This window comes from Callospermophilus lateralis, chromosome 4, assembly GCF_048772815.1.
Source record: "Callospermophilus lateralis isolate mCalLat2 chromosome 4, mCalLat2.hap1, whole genome shotgun sequence".
NCBI classification, from domain to species: Eukaryota; Metazoa; Chordata; class Mammalia; order Rodentia; family Sciuridae; genus Callospermophilus; species Callospermophilus lateralis.
In genome coordinates this window covers 66,328,353-66,346,501 of record NC_135308.1, presented here as the reverse complement: position 1 = coordinate 66,346,501, position 18,149 = coordinate 66,328,353, and the positions used below count along the sequence as shown (strand labels likewise).

At 42.6% G+C, this 18,149-nt stretch overlaps 1 long non-coding RNA gene and 1 pseudogene across 4 annotated transcripts in view; one reads left to right on the top strand and one right to left on the bottom strand.

Annotated features, from left to right (window-relative positions):
• Nucleotides 1-18,149, top strand: part of LOC143397668 (uncharacterized) — an 83,190-nt gene that overhangs the window by 12,216 nt on the left and 52,825 nt on the right. The gene's annotated exons all lie outside the window — the stretch shown is intronic.
• On the bottom strand, nt 17,373-18,094 carry LOC143397667 (replication protein A 32 kDa subunit-like; annotated as a pseudogene).

Below are 18,149 nucleotides of genomic sequence, written 5' to 3'. Positions count from 1 at the left end.
CTGATCAGAGATATAAATGGAAAGTACTCCCTCAAGGGATGGCTAACAGTCCAACTAAGTGTCAAATTTATGTTAACAAAGCAATCCAGCCACTTAGAAATCAAAATCCTGAACTACAGATATTTCACTATATGGATGATGTATTATTGGCACATAAAGATAAAAACACATTGCCAGAATGTTATGCCACACCTACAAATTTATTAAAAAATTATAATCTAGAGATAGCAATAGATAAAGTACAATTAAATCTTCCAATTAATTATTTAGGAGTTCTATTATCCTCAACCATGGTCCATCCACCAAAAATTCAAATATGGGTAGATCAACTCAAATCACTTAAAGACTTTCAAAAGTTATTGGGAGACATAAATTGGATAAGGCCTTATCTAGGCATACCAACAGGAGAGTTGTGACCTTTATTTGATATCCTAAAAGGTCCATCAGATCCAAATTCACCCCGCATGTTAACGCCTGAAGCAAGAAAGGCATTAAAAATCATTGAAACATATATGGAAAATATGCATTTGGATAGAATTGATATAAGTTTGCCTTTATTATTTATTGTACTACCAACAAAAAATATTCCTACAGGAGTATTTTGGCAAGAAGGTCCATTATTGTGGATACATTTATCTTATTCTCCTAACACTATTCTTACTAGGTATCCTGAGACTGTAGGACAATTAATACTCAAAGGAATAAGAGCAGCAAAGGGAGTGTTTGGGATTTCTCCCAATAAAATTATTACTCCATATACTATGGATCAAATTGATGAGTTAGCTAATGAGTTAAATACTTGGGCAATAATCATGTGTAAATCTAATGTTTCATTTGATAATCACTTACTGTCTAATCCTTTGTTGTTTTTTTGGTCTTCGCATCCTGTAATTTTTCCAAAAATGACAAAAAAAAAAAAAAAAAACCCTATCATGAATGCTCCAAATATATTCACTGATGGGTCAAATAATGGTACAGCAGCAGTAGTTACCCCTGATCAAACTTTTACATTTTTAGTACCCAAACAATCAGCTCAAAATATAGAGCTTAATGCAGTATTACAAGCTTTTGTGATGTTTAAAGATTCTGTATTTAATTTATTTTCTGATAGTCAGTATGTATTTAATGCTATAGTATCCCTTGAAGATGCTGGTAGGATTTCCCCTTCCTCTACTGTTTTCTCTTTGTTTTACACTATACAAAGTCTCATCTGGGACAGAAAAGATCCATTCTTTATAGGACATATCAGGGCACATACAGTATTGCCTGGTGCCCTTAGTTTGGGCAATGAATTAGCAGATAAATCTACACATGACATACATATTTTCTCCACAATAGAAGAAGCTATAAACTTTCATAAAAGGTTCCATGTCAATGCTAATACTTTACAAAAGTGTTTTAAAATAACTAAGGAACAAGCCAGACATATAATAAAACAATGTCAAAATTGTGTGACATTTTTACTGCAAGTTAATCTTGGAGTCAATCCTAGAGGATTGATACCCAACCATATTTGGCAGATGGATATCACACACTTGCCAAAATTTGGAAAATTAAAATATTTGCATGTTACAGTTGATTCTTCTTCCGGATTTCTGATGGGCTCCCTTCATGCTGGAGAAAAAACTAAAGATATTATAGCTCTCATTGCTTACAAAATTTTGCCTCTGTGGGCATTCCAAAACAGTTAAGAATGGGGCTGGGGATGTGGCTCAAGTGGTGGCACGCTTGCCTGGCATGCATGCAGCCCGGGTTCGATCCTCAGCACCACATACAAACAAGGATGTTGTGAATGCCGAAAACTAGAAATAAATATTGAAATTCTCTCTCTCTCTCTCTCTCTTAAAAAAAAAAAAAAAGTTAAGAATAATGGTCCTGGCTATACCTCTAACTCTTTTAAACAATTTTGCTCATCATTTGGCATTACTCACATAATAGGAATTCCATACAATCCACAGGGACAAGGCATAGTTGAAAGAGCTCATCAAACTATTAAAATGTACTTCTTAAAGTAAAAAGAGGGAATTGGAAAGGGGTATATAACCCCAAAGATAAATTTAAAATAACCCTTTTTACTCTAAACTTTTTAAATTTGGATTCATCAGGACTTAGTGCTGTGGAAAGACATATGTATCCAAAAAATGTACATAAGCCTAAGGTACTTTGGAAGGATATTCTAACAGGACAATGGAAAGGTCCTGACCCAGTGATTGTCTGGAGTCGGGGTTCTGTTTGTGTGTTTCCACAGGGAGAACAGCAGCCGATTTGGATTCCAGAGAGACTAACCAAAGCAATTTCTACAGACCAAAAGAAGATGATTTGACTCAAATCCATAACAGCTGATATCCAGAGCTCCAGCTTGGCTATTCTTACATCTGCGACAGTGATTAACCAGGATGCTTTTTCAATATCTATTTTATTATTGCTTTTTCCCACAACATAAAGTTCTATTTTATTTTTGAGCTCATACAGACCTAGGTTAATGTTTTTCTAATTAGTTATATTTTTTGACTGTGGAGTTTTTAAACATTGCAATGGAGATTTCACCTATGTAAAGCTACAAGGCCTTTACTATTGTCTTATGTGTTGTATGTTATGTGTGCACACTTCTGTTTTGTGTTGTATGTCTGTATGTGCATATGTCCATATATCATATATGAGGAGCGCTCATGAATAAATGGATCCGAATTTTTTTTATTATTCACGTGATTTTAATGGTTTAATTTAAATTGGGTAAATAGCTATTGAGGATTGTTTTAATATGTGAACAAATAAGGAGGTTAACAGATCTGTTTGTTTACTTTCACCTTTCCTTTTCATTATATTTAATAATTCTGTTCAGGATAATGTAAATTGTTCAGAAAATTGTTTTCTTAGTACCTGTTGGAATGTTACATAATTTTTTTTTAGCATCATTGTCAGAATTCCTATCTTCATTCCAGTGCCGGTGAAGACAAAGATGAAACCAAACTACAGCTTCTTCGATAGTTATCACAACAAACTGTATAAACTGATGCATCAATGAATAATAACTCAACAAGTAATGCTCATTCAAGGAGTCGATTTATTTTGGGAGGAAATGGACATATTGATAGATTCCTCCGCTTTGAACTGCTTGCAGAACTTGCCTGGACTATGTATCACTTGTATACATTGTGATCTATCTGTTGATGCAGCAAATTATGGTAGTGCTGGAGTATCTTTACTGATGTGTCACCAGTGATGCAATTTTTCCTAAGGAGCTGTCAATTGGTTTGGTGTCATGGCATTTCTGTATCCTCCTCCCTTCTACTAGTGATGGTCTAAATTTGGGGGCCAACAGAGGTGATGCAAAGAACCTCACCCCCCCACTGGTGCATAGGCCTATCCACAAGTATGGCTATATGCTGGACCAGTAGTCAGTGACAGGTTTGATCCAATTGCAGTGGAATCAACCTAAGACAGGAGGCTGACGCCTAGAGGTCAGTTCATCCGATGATGGGTAAGAACCATATGTTGAATTGGACAACCTAACAGGCAAGGTCCCCTAGCCACATTGCTTGTTGCTTAATTAAACAGAAGGGGGGAGATGCTAAGAGCCATAGCCAAGTAGTATGATGCATGGCATTTTTGGTTGATAGGTGAAGCCAGCAAGCCATTGAGATGATATGATTATGTTAAGATCTACATTCTTATGGATATTAGACCCCTGCTGTCTACTCAGCCTGCTAAGGGACTCCTGGAGAGTTCCCATTGGTTGGGGAAGTGCAGTAGGAGGGAATTCCTGAGGAGGGACTTCCTGTTGGGTCCGGGAGAATGCTGCGTGGGGTGGTTGGCATTTTTTTTTCCCCCTTGGGAGCGTAAGGGGCATTGGCGGGGAGTTTCAAAATAAAGTTTGTTCCTGTTTGAGTGGCTCTTGATTTTGTGCCCAGCCAGACTGCGGCAAATAATAATTTCTAGTACAGCTTGTAAGTGAATAATTCTGTTTAACATGTAAATAGGAGTTCTATAGCTCCAACTGCCATTTTGTGCCCAGGTAGTGGGACCATAAGTGGCAATAATCCTCTGGGGTGGCCAGTTACCTTCATCCCAAGATTGGTGACCTCCTAAATCAAGTTTCTTTCCAATGGACCTCTTTTTCCTTTCCAAAAAGTCATTCATCCATTGCATTCCTCTGGCAGGACAGGTCCTAAATATATGTTTTACCACCTCTTAGTTGTAGTGGATTGTCTTGACACATGGTTCACATGATCTCTATGGTTGGAATAGGAGTAGGGCCGAATCCTTTAAGGTTATCAAAGGAAACCAAACTAAATAATAGACAAACATCTTGGCTAGCAAAGGTTAAACAGCATAAATTAACAAAGCCAAACTAATAACACCAAACAAATCCTAGAAAACTTATATAAGCAAGATAAAAAAGTATAAGTGAAGTTTTGTTACCCAGAGTTCAGTCAGTAGGAGTTATTTTTAACTAGTAGCAAAAACCGAACAGAGTATTACTTATATATCTAGAAGCAAGGGGTGGCAATAAATTATAGTATAAACTATCTTAGAGGTTAAAAGAGTTCATTAGTCCTGATGGAAAGTTTATCTTTTAGTGTGCATTGATCAGCCAGTCCCTCCTGTGTGGCTGAAACAGAGCCGTAATCTCCTCAAGCTTCGGCTGTGTGTAGAGCAGTCAGCTTCTGGAGTGACAGGAGCAGGGCTGTTGTCCTTCTGATCCTCAAGCTTCTCTGGTGCTCCTTTTTCTTCAGGATGGTCAGCTTCAAGGGTGTAGCAGCATCTGGAGAGCACTCCCAGTCTGTAGCTGCTGGCGTGAGTCTGGTGTAGTGAATCCAGGGACCTATCTCTGCAAACTTTACTGCAGTTGGAGTAGTTAAAACAACAGTGAAAGGACTCTTCCAAAGAAGTTCAGGGGTTGAATATTTCATTCTTTGACCCAGATTTGATCTCCAGGCTTGAAGGAGAATGCACCTGTGGTCAAACTTACTGGCAATCTTTTTCTAACCCATTGGTTGAGAACCTGTAAAGTTTTCCCTAAGACCTGAAATTGTCATCTCAGGGTTAATTTTCCTATCTCTTTTAAGTCTCCCTGTAGTCCCCTAATAAAAGGGGAGCCTCACTACATTATCTCAAAAGAAAAGAATCCAGTCCTCCTAGTGGGAGTGGATCTAATCCTCAACAGTGTAATAGGGAAAAGTTCATCACAATGTAAGTGAGTCTCCTGAAATAGCTTACCCAATTGAGACTCAAAATCCTGTTCATCTTTTTAACTTTACCAGAGCTCTGCAGCCTATATGCAGTATGTAACTTCCATCTGATGTTTAAACTCTTGGTCAGTAATCGTATCACTTCTGCCCAAAAGCTGCCCCATTGTCTGAGTCAATAGTTATTGGGACACCAAATCTGGGAATAATTTCCCAGAGAAGCATCCTAGTATCTCCCTAGCCTTTTTACTGCAGGTAAGAAAGGCTTCCACCTAGTCAAGAGTATGAACACACAAAAACCAAAAGTTATTTATAGCCCCATGAGCGTGGTAGTTCAGTGAAGTTTACTTCCAAATCTTCAAAAGGTGCTCTCCTATAGTTTGGATTCCTGGTGGGAGTTCTGGCCCCTGACAAGAATTTTTGTGAGCACAAACATCACATTGTTTGCAGATCATCCAGGTGTTGCTTGTGAAGGGCGGGTGGGGGGGGTGGGGGGGTGAGGGGGTACATAGAAATGTTGACTTAGAACTCTCTCAAGTGTTGTATGTCCAATATGTTTTCCTGCGAAACTGCCTGATAAAGGCCAGGGCTGGAATCTCCTGGATGTCTATTTCGGCCATCAGAAAATCTCCACCATCCACCTGGGAGAAAATTTTCTTTTTCAATCTTAAATCACTTACTTTCATGTTGGGAATATGTTGGCTCCCATTCTGTTAGCTAGTTGGCCAGGCAGAAGGGCAGCATTTAAGCCTGGGACTGGATTTTCTTTCCGTTTCTTGCAGACAGCTAACCTGGCCTCTCTGTCAGCTCTCTGGGTGCCCTGAGAAACCACAGTGTTTCCCTTTCGATGACCTTGGCAATATATAATCACAACCTTCCTGGGAGCCCACAGTGCATCCAAAAGTTAAGAATTTCTTGCCCATACATCATGTCCCTCCCCCCTTTTTTTTCTCTTCTGAGTTAATTAGCCTACATAAGGTCCTATGAACATGAAAGGTATTGAACACATATTTTGAGGCTATGTAAATATCCACACAGACTCCTGCTGTCAACTGAGGTGCTTGAATCAAAGCAATAAGTTTGAAGTTCCCTGAGGGAAAGGTTCTGACTTGACAGTGGAGTCATTGCATATCCAGCAAAACATACCTCACCTTTTAAAAAACTGCTTCCATCTGTGAAGTACTCTGCATCAGCGTCCTTGAGAGGCTGGTCTGTTAGGTCTGGTCTGCTGGAGAACACTTCATCCATGTGATCAGGTTTTCCAGGTCCAATGGGCAGCAAAGTTGCTGGGTTTAGAGTTCTGATGACCTCAACACGGATACGTGGGTTTTCACATAATATGCCCTGATATTTGACCATTCATTCATTAGTCAACCAATAGTGTCCTTTATATTCTAACAATGTCAAAATTGAATGAGGAAGGCTGGGGATGTGGCTCAAGCGGTAGCGCGCTCGCCTGGCATGCGTGCGGCCCGGGTTCGATCCTCAGCACCACATACAAACAAAGATGTTGTGTCCACCAAGAACTAAAAAATAAATATTAAAAAAAATTCTCTCTCTCTCTCTCTCTCTCTCTCTCTCTCTCTCTCTCTCTCTCTCCCACTCTCTCAAAAAAAAAAAAAAAAATTGAATGAGGAACTCTGACAACCAGTTCTTGTCCCATGGCCAGTTTGTCAGCTTCCAACACCAGAAGAGCTGTGGCTGCAAGGGCCCATAAACAAGGTGGTGAGCCCTGGGTTACAGAGTCCAGCTGTTTGGACAAACAGGCCACTGGACGTTGCCATGAACCAGCATCTGAGTCAAAACTCCCATAGCCACTCCAGACTGATCATGGACATACAGAAAGAAAGGCTTTATGAGGTCAGGGAGCCCTAATCCAGGTGCACTGTTTCTTTTGAGGCCCAGTGGTTGTTCTGTTCTGTTGCTGAGTCAGATGATAACCAAGGTATTTGACTTTTCCTTGATAGATGTGGACTTTTAAGTTAGAGTACAGTGCTGTTTCAAAGATGGTGTTCTCAAGCACCTGGGAGGAACTATCATTTAGGGAAGGGAGGCATACATAGAGCCTCTGGCGCTTTAAGATGCAGGAATTTTTTTTTTTTTTTTTTTTTTGTTATCTCCCAGTGCAGGATCTTGGCTGTTAGGATTCTCCAACTCTTCAATCTAATGTAAATCTTAGCAGAGATTGATGACCTGGGACATCATTTGTATAAAAGGCATCTATGTAAATCTCGCTGTGGGCCTTCTGCTAAAGTTGGAGGCAGTGGTGTGGTCCCATGCAGGTCCCAGTGGGGCCGCCACATTGCACCCACCTAGGTGTTGTTCTTTGTCTGCGTGGCTTTATCCTCCTTCCAGGTGGGAATCTGCTCTAATTGTATATAGTAGCTGCCCCGCTTGTGTTTTTGTTCAGTATGCCTGGTGCATGGGGCTCTGTGGCCCTTCCTGCTGGTGGCTTGGAGCCAGGGTGGCATGTCCTTTTGGAGTGTGCACCCTATGGCCTACTCTTGGGTATTAACATGAATATATTTCTGGTTCATTTGGGGGCTTGCAGCAGCTGAGCCCTCCTGAGGTGCTGGGTCCCGTGCATCTGATGCAGTTGTGCGTGTCTATCGGACCCCTGCCATATTCGTCAATCATCAACTTCTGAGCAAGTGGGAATAAATTGAAAGGAGGGGCTGGGGCCAAAGTCTTGGGGGAAAACATTCACTCCTTCTCTGTTCAAGTCTTAGCTTTTGAGCACGGCAGTGGGTGTTGCCTGACGGGCCATTGGAGACTTCCCTTTTGTCTGGCCACGCTTTTTTTTTTTTTTTTTTCTTGTAAACATTTGGACCATTGGCTTTGTACTAGTGAGACCCCCCCTTTGAGTGACCTCTGGGTTTGTAAGGAGATCCATCCTCCTCTTTATCTTTCTGGTCTGCCTGTCTTTGAGTCTCTGGGTTTCCATTAATGAACACTGTGGTGGCCACCTTAATCAGCTCACTGGCACACTTACCAGTAAAGTCCTCTAGGATTGTAATTTTTGGCAATGGCTCTCTAAGTCTGTCCCACAAAGACTGCAATGATCACCAGTTGCTTGCGCCTGTGCATTTCATCACTGACAAACTTGCACTGTGGCTGCAATATTTGTATGGTGCCCCTCCTCCCCTGGGCACCTCTGGGCAGGGAGAGGGGCAACAGCAGCTGTTGCCTGGACATTTAGCTCTGAGTCAGTTGGGCACATCTCTTTTGATTATTGCTGCCAGTTTCATAAGGCAGAGGGGCCTTAGGGCTATCAAGGGGTTCCAGAGGGAGATGTTGGAGCAGTGGGAGGCTTATCTCAGCTCTGTTTGTCTGCAGATGCGCTCAGTTTAGGCTAGGGCTAAGGGCTGGCTCTGATTCCTTCTAACTCTTGGGCACAGACTGTGTTTTGTTCTCTTTTTTTCTTTTCTTTTAGACTTTCTATGAGATCTTCTTCACATCTCTTTATCTTTAGAACTTCTTTGTTGGGGCCCTGACCTAGGTCTGGATAATGGGCTGCACCAGATCAAGTCATGGTCCAGGGTTTCTCTGTGTAGGAAGAAGTATGATTTTTCCAGCTTATGAGCTCAATGGTAGAAAAAGGCTGGCACACAAAACTGCCTTGTCTCCCTCAGGTGTTTCCCTCTGGTCAACATGAAAATCTAAACCTTTAGCTAGACATTTAAAAGTGTGGTGCTTAGGGTTGGCATTGTGGCTCAGAGGTAGCATGCTCGCCTAGAAAGCGTGAGGCCCTGGGTTTGATTCTCAGCACCACATAAAAACAAATAAAGGTATAGTGTCCAACTACAACTAAAAAATAAATTTTAAAAAATGCGGTGCTTAACTGGGCTTATTACCTCCTCTGAAGTGGCACCTCCTTTCTCCACTGAAAAGTCTTAACTTTTCTCCAGAAATCCTCACCATGGCTGATTTTGGACTGTCAGCCAAAGAGTCTCTGAAAAAGAGTTCAATGTAGATAAACTTTCCTATTTCATGTCGCCCTGTTTACTTGGCCACTGGCCGAGAAGATACCAGCACTCCAGGTGCTGGACACCCCCTTACTAGTTTTTCACAAACATATTCAGTATGGTACTTTGAAGAAATGTGCAAACAAGGCCTCTGGCCTTGAGCTGGGCTTCACAGAGATGTCTACATTTTTAAGATAAGTTACAAATGGGCTCCAAGGTAATAGCTGGCAGGGGGAGGAAAGAAAAGGGAGAAGAAGCTCTCCCCTTCTCAGGTGTTGTCCTTGAAGAGTTAACTTGCCCAGAACAGTGAAAGAAAAAGCTGCTTTTATGTGAACTTCTGAGCCCCTCATGAGCAGGACCTTTAGTCCCTTGCAGGGGCATCTAGAGAGTTCTCATCTGAGTTGTGGCTCTAGTCTTGGAACAAATCTCCCACCTTTATCTTGGGAGGTGAAAGAGTCTTTAGTCCTAGGAAATGTTTTCCCCCAAGTTGGGACAGAGGAGGTAAGGAAGGCTATTCTGCTTCTCTTGTCTCTGGGGACCGACTTCCCTGGGGCGATGGGGGACAGCAGTCCCCTTGGCTCACCTAGACCACTTTTGGCCTGAAGGATGATCGACTCACCCAGCACCCTGGGGCTTCCACCCCAGCATAAGGAACCCACAGGCAACAGGAACCAGAATTAGGGCTTTGGTGCACCGCCCAGCTGAAAGGTAGGACCCAGGTCCATTTGGTTTTGCAACCCACCTGACTTCCCCTTCAAGGACTAAGCTAATGGAAGAGAGGCTTGATCAACCTCTGTGGTCCCGAGTACCCTCCAAAGTGGTTGGAGCTGAAACGGACCTGGGGAATCACCCGAGTAGTCTCTGGGGTCAGAGAGCAGATGGGAAACCGTGACTCCCTTTTTGATTGGTTTGGAATTGTTGGTATAGAAATTCTATTCTGGACATGTCTGTGTGAAAGTGTGTGAATGAGACGGACAAAGGGAAGGGTTCCGACCCAACCTGAGGGCTGAAGCAAGGGCAGAGCCTGATCCGGGGTTCCGTGGCACCTCATACTGTCTATGGCGGAATTTCACCAACCAACATCTAGGTGAAATCTGCAGGTGTATGTGTGTGTGTGTGTGTGGGGGGGGGTTGATACCGACCCACAAGGCTAAGAGGGCCCTAAATCCCTGAGAGGGGAACGGCTGGAGATGAATGAAGCAAGTCTTGTCCTAAGTGATTTTGTTTTAAGGGTGCGACACCGATGCAGGGTAGAGGCACACTAAGGAAACTAAGCCTTCTGAAATGTGTGTTAGAAACCTTTAGGAAGGTTTTCCTGGTAGCCATGGGGTGAAACTCACTCCACAAAGGTTGCATACTCTGTGAATTACAATGGCCTACCCAAGATGTGGGCTGGCTACCAGAAGGATCGTTAGATGAGAGAGTCATTGCTGAGGTCCTTTTGATTGTTGTTGGAACCTCTGAACCAATTCTCTTATGTTGATTGCCAGCAAGAGATAGTACAGAAACAGCCCCCTTGGTTGAGAGCCTGTCTAGATGGACAGTCCAAGCTGATGTTAGCCAGGAGCATAGTGGTCTCCAAGACCCAGCAGAAAGCAGCTAAACAGAAAACCTGACTAGGAAAGACAGGAAAGGAAACAGTTTTCCCAGTGAGCCAGAAGAGGACCCAAGACCTTATGTGCCACTCTACCCAACTTTTCCAAGACCACTGGGACAACAGACTATCCCCTAGCCCCCTTGTCCTCAGAGGCAACAAATGATGCCCCCCCCCCCCCAATACCGGCTATACCTTCCTCTGTGATGTCCTCAGGAATCCTAACAGCCAAGATCCTGCACCGGGAGATAACAAAAAAAATTCCTGCATCTTAAAGCGCCAGAGGCTCTATGTATGCCTCCCTTCCCTAAATGATAGTTCCTCCCAGGTGCTTGAGTACACCATCTTTGCAACAGCACTGTACTCTGACAGTCCAAAATCAGCCATGGTGAGGATTTCTGGAGAAAAGTTAAAAGACTTTTCAGTGGAGAAAGGAGGTGCCACTTTAGAGGAGGTAATAAGCCCAGTTAAGCACCGCATTTTTTAAAATTTATTTTTTAGTTGTAGTTGGACACTATACCTTTATTTGTTTTTATGTGGTGCTGAGGATCGAACCCAGGGCCTCACGCTTTCTAGGCGAGCACGCTACCACTGAGCCACAATGCCAGCCCTAAGCACCACACTTTTAAATGTCTAGCTAAAGGTTTAGATTTGTCAGGCTTCTCAGTCAACAGGGTATGTAACTATTTTTCTGAATTGTGGTAAAATATATGTAACACAAAATTTATATTCTAACCATTTTCACTTGATAATTCTGTGACATAGGACAAATTCACATTGGTGCCACCATCACTACCATTCCACCATTCATCTCTAGAATATTTTTTTCTTCCCCAACTGAATCTCTGTATCCATTACACACCAACTCCCCAACCCTAGCCCCTAGCAACCACCATTCTACTTTCTCTCTCAATTTGACATCTGTAAGTATCCAGGAATACCCAGGATGTCTCCTTACAAGTAGAACCAGAGTATTTGTCCTTTCCCCTCCTAGCTCATTTCAGTTAGCATAACAAAGTTCAGCCATGGTTATTTTTAGTTCTGTGACCAAACCAGGCCCAATTTTTTCCTTCTGCTCACTCTGCTAATCACTGAAACATTGAGTTTTGCAAATGAGAAAGTTTATCCACAAGGCAGCCAAGTGTGGCATGGTGTTCTGAGACATGGGGAAAGGCGATTGGAGGTGAAGTAATCAGGGTGTTCCATTCAAAGAATGGCAGGTTAGTGTAATCTGAGGGTGGAGTTTTGGGGGTCCTGATGGTCAAAAGGTCACTTCTCAAAAAACAAACAAAGAAGCAAAAAACTGCACAGGTCCAAGTAAATGAAAAGTTGGTAGTTTTAACCAAAAAAGTTCAAGTCCCTGAAAAACTTCCTAAGCAACTGTTATCATCATAACCCACAAGTCAGAGGTGTTATCTACAGCAAAGCTAATGGGACACTAATGTATAGCTCAGCTGTATGACCTCCAGAATTATTAGGGATTGTGTGTGTGTGTGTGTGTGTGTGTGTGTGTGTGTGTGTGGTGAGGATGGAACCCAGGGCCTCGTGCATCTAGGCAAACACTCTGCCACTAAGCTACACCCTCAATCCCTAAACTTGGGGATTTTTAAAGTCAACTAAAAACAATAAAAGCAGGTGACACTAAAAGGTTTATTCAGGTTTTCCCTGGGTTTCAGTTTTCCCTATTTTATTTTTCACTATTTGACTGTCGATTTTTGCTCTCTAGTTGAGGACTCCTGACCCTGAAGACAGGAAAGCAGATGGAAAGTTTGCTTCCTTCTCATTATCTTAAAATATACTTACCTTGGCCACCCTGGACATTCTTCAGTCCGGAGTGGTTTTTCCTGCTTTGTCCACTGGTGTGGTAACAGCTGCTCCAGCTCTTAGCTCAGCCCACACTGCTCCTCTCAGGGACTCTCTGGTCTCTCTCTCTCCCTCCCGCTTCCTCCTTCCACCTCCCTCACATCCAGGATCTCAACCTCAGTATTTACTTACCAGCCTCAGGCAAAGGCTTCAGAGAAGAAACCTTTTTTTTTACCCCAAAACAGTCTTGTGCTTATGTCCCCCCCCCCCTTTGTCGTCGTTGTCTTCTCCTTGTTTTTTTTTTTTTTTTTTTTTGTACCAGGATGCCACATCCCCAGCCCTTTTCTATATTTTATTTAGAGACAGGGTCGCTGAGTTGCTTTAGGACCTCCCTCCATTGCTGAGGCTGGCTTTGAACTCATGATCCTCCTGCTTCTGGAACCACTGAACCTGGGTGCTGTTGCTTTTTTTTTTTTTTTTTTTTTTGTAGTGCTGGGCTGGAACCCAAGGCCTTGCTCATGCTAGACCACTGAGCTATATCACCTTGAACATGTGAACAGTAAGAATGTGCAATGAACAACCAGTTCCCACCCTGACCAGCTTGTCCTTGCTGCCCTGCCCTGTAGTCAACTGCAGTTACCTTGTTGATCTTCCCGGAGGCAGTTCACACATAAGCAAGCACACCCTGCCTGTTCCTGATACCATCTTATAACCACTCATCTGTATCATGCTTTGTGGAAAAACACAGTAAAGAGTGTACAATATGAAGTTCCCCTGTCCAGCCTTGATAAAAACATTTAATCACAGCTGTTTCTTTCCTTCATTTTTCTTACATAAAGAAATCAGATGTTATAAACGAGGTTGAAGTATTCTGGGGCCTTCCTAGCCCCAGAGTAGGAGTTCATCTACTCCTATTCCCAGAGGTGAGCATAGCATGGATGCATTATATTCTTTTGGTGGTTTTTGATACCTCATGTACATATAAACTGTCTGTAAACAATATACAGAATCATTGTCTGTGATTTGTCAGCTTATGCAATAACTGTTTGAATGTGTACCCCGCTTAGGAGTGACCAATCACCCCGCCCAACCTGTTCCCGCCAATGAATGTACTAATCATGTCTAAGAATTGTTGTTTGATTTTCCCACGGTGTATGATGATTTGTTAAAGGAGACTGTGATGTATGCAAAGCCCCCGCCCTCCCCAAAAAGTGTACTTAAACACTGTGTACTTAAACACTGCTCAAGCCCTGCCTGGGGCAGCTCTCCCTTCTTGAGTGAGCACGGAGCCCCAGCACGCTGGATTGGATCCTCAATAAACCCCTTTTGCTATTGCATGAGTTGGTCACTTGGTGGTCTCTTCCTCCGATGTTCGCCAGACCCTTACAATCTAACAAGTAAAAAATTGCATGTCATCTAACAGGTTGAACTCACATTTCTTCTATTATGTGTTAGTCAGCTTTTTGTTGCTGAGACCAAAATAAGCTGACAAGAACAATTTGGAGGAGGAAAAGTTTATTTTGGCTCATGGTTTCAGAAGTTTCAGTGTAAGTCTGCTGATTCCATTGCTGGGGACAGAGGTGAGGCAGAGCACAATGGTAGAAGGTCATGGAGGAGAAAAGCTGCTCCCCTTGAGGCAGCCAGGAAACAGAGAAAGAGTGTAAGGAGCCAGGGACAAAATATATAGGCATGTCCCCAGCAACCCACTTCCTCCAGCTACACCCCACCTGCCTACAATTCCCACCCAGAAATCCATTCAGATTGTTCATCCATCAAATGGATTCATACATTGATTTAGTTACAGCTTTCACACTCTAATCTTTTAACTTCTGAACATTGCTCCATTACCTAACATGAGCTTTTTGGGGGGACATCTTATATCCAAACCATAGCATATTATTCATGAGGTTGAGTATCTTTGATGTGCTTAAAAGCCATTGCATGTTTCTTCTATGATTTTTTTAAGATCCTTTGCCCATTTTTCCTTTTGTGCTGATGATCTTACTTTGTTTATTTATTTATTTAGGTACTGGGAATTGAACCCAAGGGTACTTCACCCCTAAGCTACATCTCCAGCTTTTTAAATTTTTATTTATTTATTTATTTATTTATTTATTGTGGTGCTGGAGATTGAACCCAGGACCTTGTGCATGTGAGGCAAGCACTCTATCAACTGAGATATATTCCCAGCCCCTTTATTTTTTATTTTGAGATAGACCTTGTTAAGTTGCTAAGGCGAGCCTCAAACTAGCAATCCTGTCTCAGCCTCCCAAGTCACTGGGATTACAAGCATGCACAACTGAGCCAGGCAAATTTATTGTTTCCTTCTTTTTCTGTGTTTGTCAGTTTTCTATTATATAATAAGTACCTAAGACAAATCGACTCATAAAGAGGGAAGGTTTGTTTTTGCTCAAAGCTTTGAAGGCTTCAGTTCATGATTGGTTGGCCCCATTGCCTGTGGTGAGGCAGCACATCATATGGTATCCTGTGGTGGAGAGAAGTGTTGACCTCACAGTGGCCAGGATGCCAAAGAAAGAAAGAAAGAGGAAGAGGAAGAAGGAAACCAACATACTGTAGGAGCGTATGCCCTGAGTAACCTAACTTCCTCTTACTGGGCTCTCCTTCACAGATGTTCCACCACTTTCCAAGAGCAAAGCCTTCAATGCAGGGGCCAAACTATAGCACTTTCCATTTCTTTATATACCAAAATTAATCTAATACTATTGTAATCTAACCCATACCTCAGTTTTTTGTGTCCAGGGTCAGATCAATAGGGAGAAGCCAGCCCATAATTAATTCATCATAACCCCGTGAGGCACCAGGGCCCTTTACTCAGCTTCATCCTGCTGTGTATATCTAGGGTATCCTAAATTTACAACAAGCACAAATGCTCCTGGACGTCCTTCAACTGGAGGGGATTTTCCTGGTTCCAAGCTCCATTTTTTTTTTTTTTTTTTTTTGGTGCCAGGGATTGAACTCAGGGTCACTCAACCACTGAGCCACATCCCCAGCCCTATTTTGTATTTTATTTGAGAGAGGGTCTCACTGAGTTGCTAAGCACCTCACCGTTGCTGAGGCTAGCTTTGAACCTGTGATCCTCCGACTCAGCCTCCCTAGCCACTGGGATTACAGGCATGGGCCACCATGCCCAGCCCAAGCTACTCTTCTTAAATTGAATCTGCCATCTTCTGACCTACAACTCCTTCATAAACTCCCCATTAGCCAGGCACAGTGGTACGCATCTGTAATCCCAGTAAATTGGGAAGCTGAGGCAGGAGGATTTCAAGTTTGAGACCAGCCGCAGCAAATTAGTAAGACCCTGTCTCAAAAAATAAGGACTAGGGAATGTAGCTCCATGGTAAAGTGCCCCTGGGTTCTGTCACGAACAGTTATTATTGACTCAGTCAATAATGCAGATTCAATCAAAGCTATTTCATTGATGCTCATCACACTTCAGACACACATCCTAATTTCTAAGTCCTAATTGAGTCTACACCCAAAGGTCCCAGAAGCTCACTTGTGACATGTCTTAAGTCCAGGTCACTGGAACTCAATCTGGGCAGAAGGAGTCTGGTACAAGGGGACAACAGAGATGGAGGCCTCAGCCTCTCTGTCCAGGTCCTGTTATTCCCGTGTCCGCCCCACCTCCAGCCCTCGAGAAGTCTGTGTTTTTAAGTCCTAGTTCAGGTGCTTGCAACTGAGGTGAGATTTGGGGTGTACGCCCTGGGTGTAGACTCTTACCTAAGTCTACCTAAGTTCTGCAGTTCACATTACAGTCTGGGACCAGTCTTTTATTCAACACACTAATAAATATAGGATTATTGACTCCTGATTATAATATTTCTGGTATTCACATCAGGTTCAATCCCCAGTTTAATAATACAAAAAAATCAAACAAAAAACACCTCACCACCAGACCTAAGTTTCTTACTGTTAGAGAAGGGAAAGGGAGAAAAGAAGAATGGAGCCTGGTGTGAAGGCACATGCCTGTAATCCCAGTGGCTCAAAAGACTGAGGCAGGAGGATCACAGGTTTAAAGCCAGCCTTGGCAACTTAGTGAGGCCCTAAGCAACCCTAAGTGAGACCTTATCTCTAAAAAACAAAAACAGCTGGGGATGTGGCTCAATGGTTAAGCACCCTTGGGTTCAATCCCTGGTACCAAAAAAAAAAAAAAAAAAAAACAACAACAACAACAAAACAAGAATGGACTTCATGGTATCAGAGATTATCATTGTGAACTCATGGTTTGGCTGGTTGGCTTCCTTCCTTCCTTCCTTTCTTTTCTCTTGCAATAACAGAACTGTTTTTATTTAACATTTCTTCCTCTTATCTGTTCTATGATGCCAGCACCCTAAAACTCATGTTCACATAAACCCACCTTCAGCAGCAGACAAGGCAAGAAGGGGAAGAAAAGTGCAATTTTGAAAGTAACAACACAGAACCAGAGTGGGAAACACAGGGACAGAAGGCAGTGGGTTCCTTAGCCACAGACCCTCAGCCTGCTTGTTGTCTCTGAATAGGAAACATTTCAAGAGCAGAAACTCCCAGGTGTTAAGAAACTGCCCAACTCTCTTGGAAGCATCTCTGTTCTAATCCCATCTATCCTAGTGTCCTAATGAGCTTACTTAAGAAATTCCACACTGATTTACATCCCTGTCAATTGTCCATCTCCCTTTGAGCTTCAAAACCGCAAAATACAAAAAGAGAAAAGCAGTAAGTTTCAAGCCAGCTGAAACCCTTTTCAGATGAACTAAAGTTCCTTCAAGTTCCTTCCTTGAAGTCACTTGGCCAAACATATGCACAGCTGGAAGCAACAGACTGTGCAAACAGATAGAGCTGGAAATATCTCAGGTACCCAATGAGATCCAGTTATTTAAATCCAGCATCTGTGGGTTTAAAGTGATCATCTTCCACAGTGGAATAGTTGTGCCTCTTGTTCCTAAGAAAATCCACAACTTGGGGCTGGGGTTGTGGCTCAGCAGTAGAGCGCTCGCCTAGCATGAGTGAGGCCCTGGGTTCGATTCTCAGCAACACATAAAATAAATAAACAAAATAAAAGTATTGTGTACAACTCAAAAATAAATATTAAAAAAAGAAAAGAAAATCCACAACTTGCTTGATTGAAGCTACAAGCATGTGTTGGAGCTGGGTCCCGAGATTCTGAAAGTTCAATCCTTCAGGTCGTGGGCAAGCCTTAATCAAATTCAGCACCTGGTTTGGGGCCTTAGTGAGGCCATTTGTTAGCATGAAGCTATTTCCATGGAAGCTTCCTGCTTCCCCCATTCCTGGATTGCTGAATAGATGCTTTCCCTTCTGAGGGCTGGCTCAGCACCATGTGCTTGTTGACTACCTCTAGGATATGTGTGGTAAATTCATTCATATTCTCTAGGGGCATGATCTTAAAGGCCCAGGATCTTTTTGTTCTGAAAGAACCTCAGGTGGCCAGCTACTTTCACATATGTTTCTGGAGGAACTACAGTATTTTCACCACTGGTGTCATCTGTGTCCACCCGCTGATGAACATCCATGGGTGTAGCTGTCATGTCATCTATTTTGTAAACAGTATTGGTTGGAGCCTTCTCTGTATGTCTGATTATT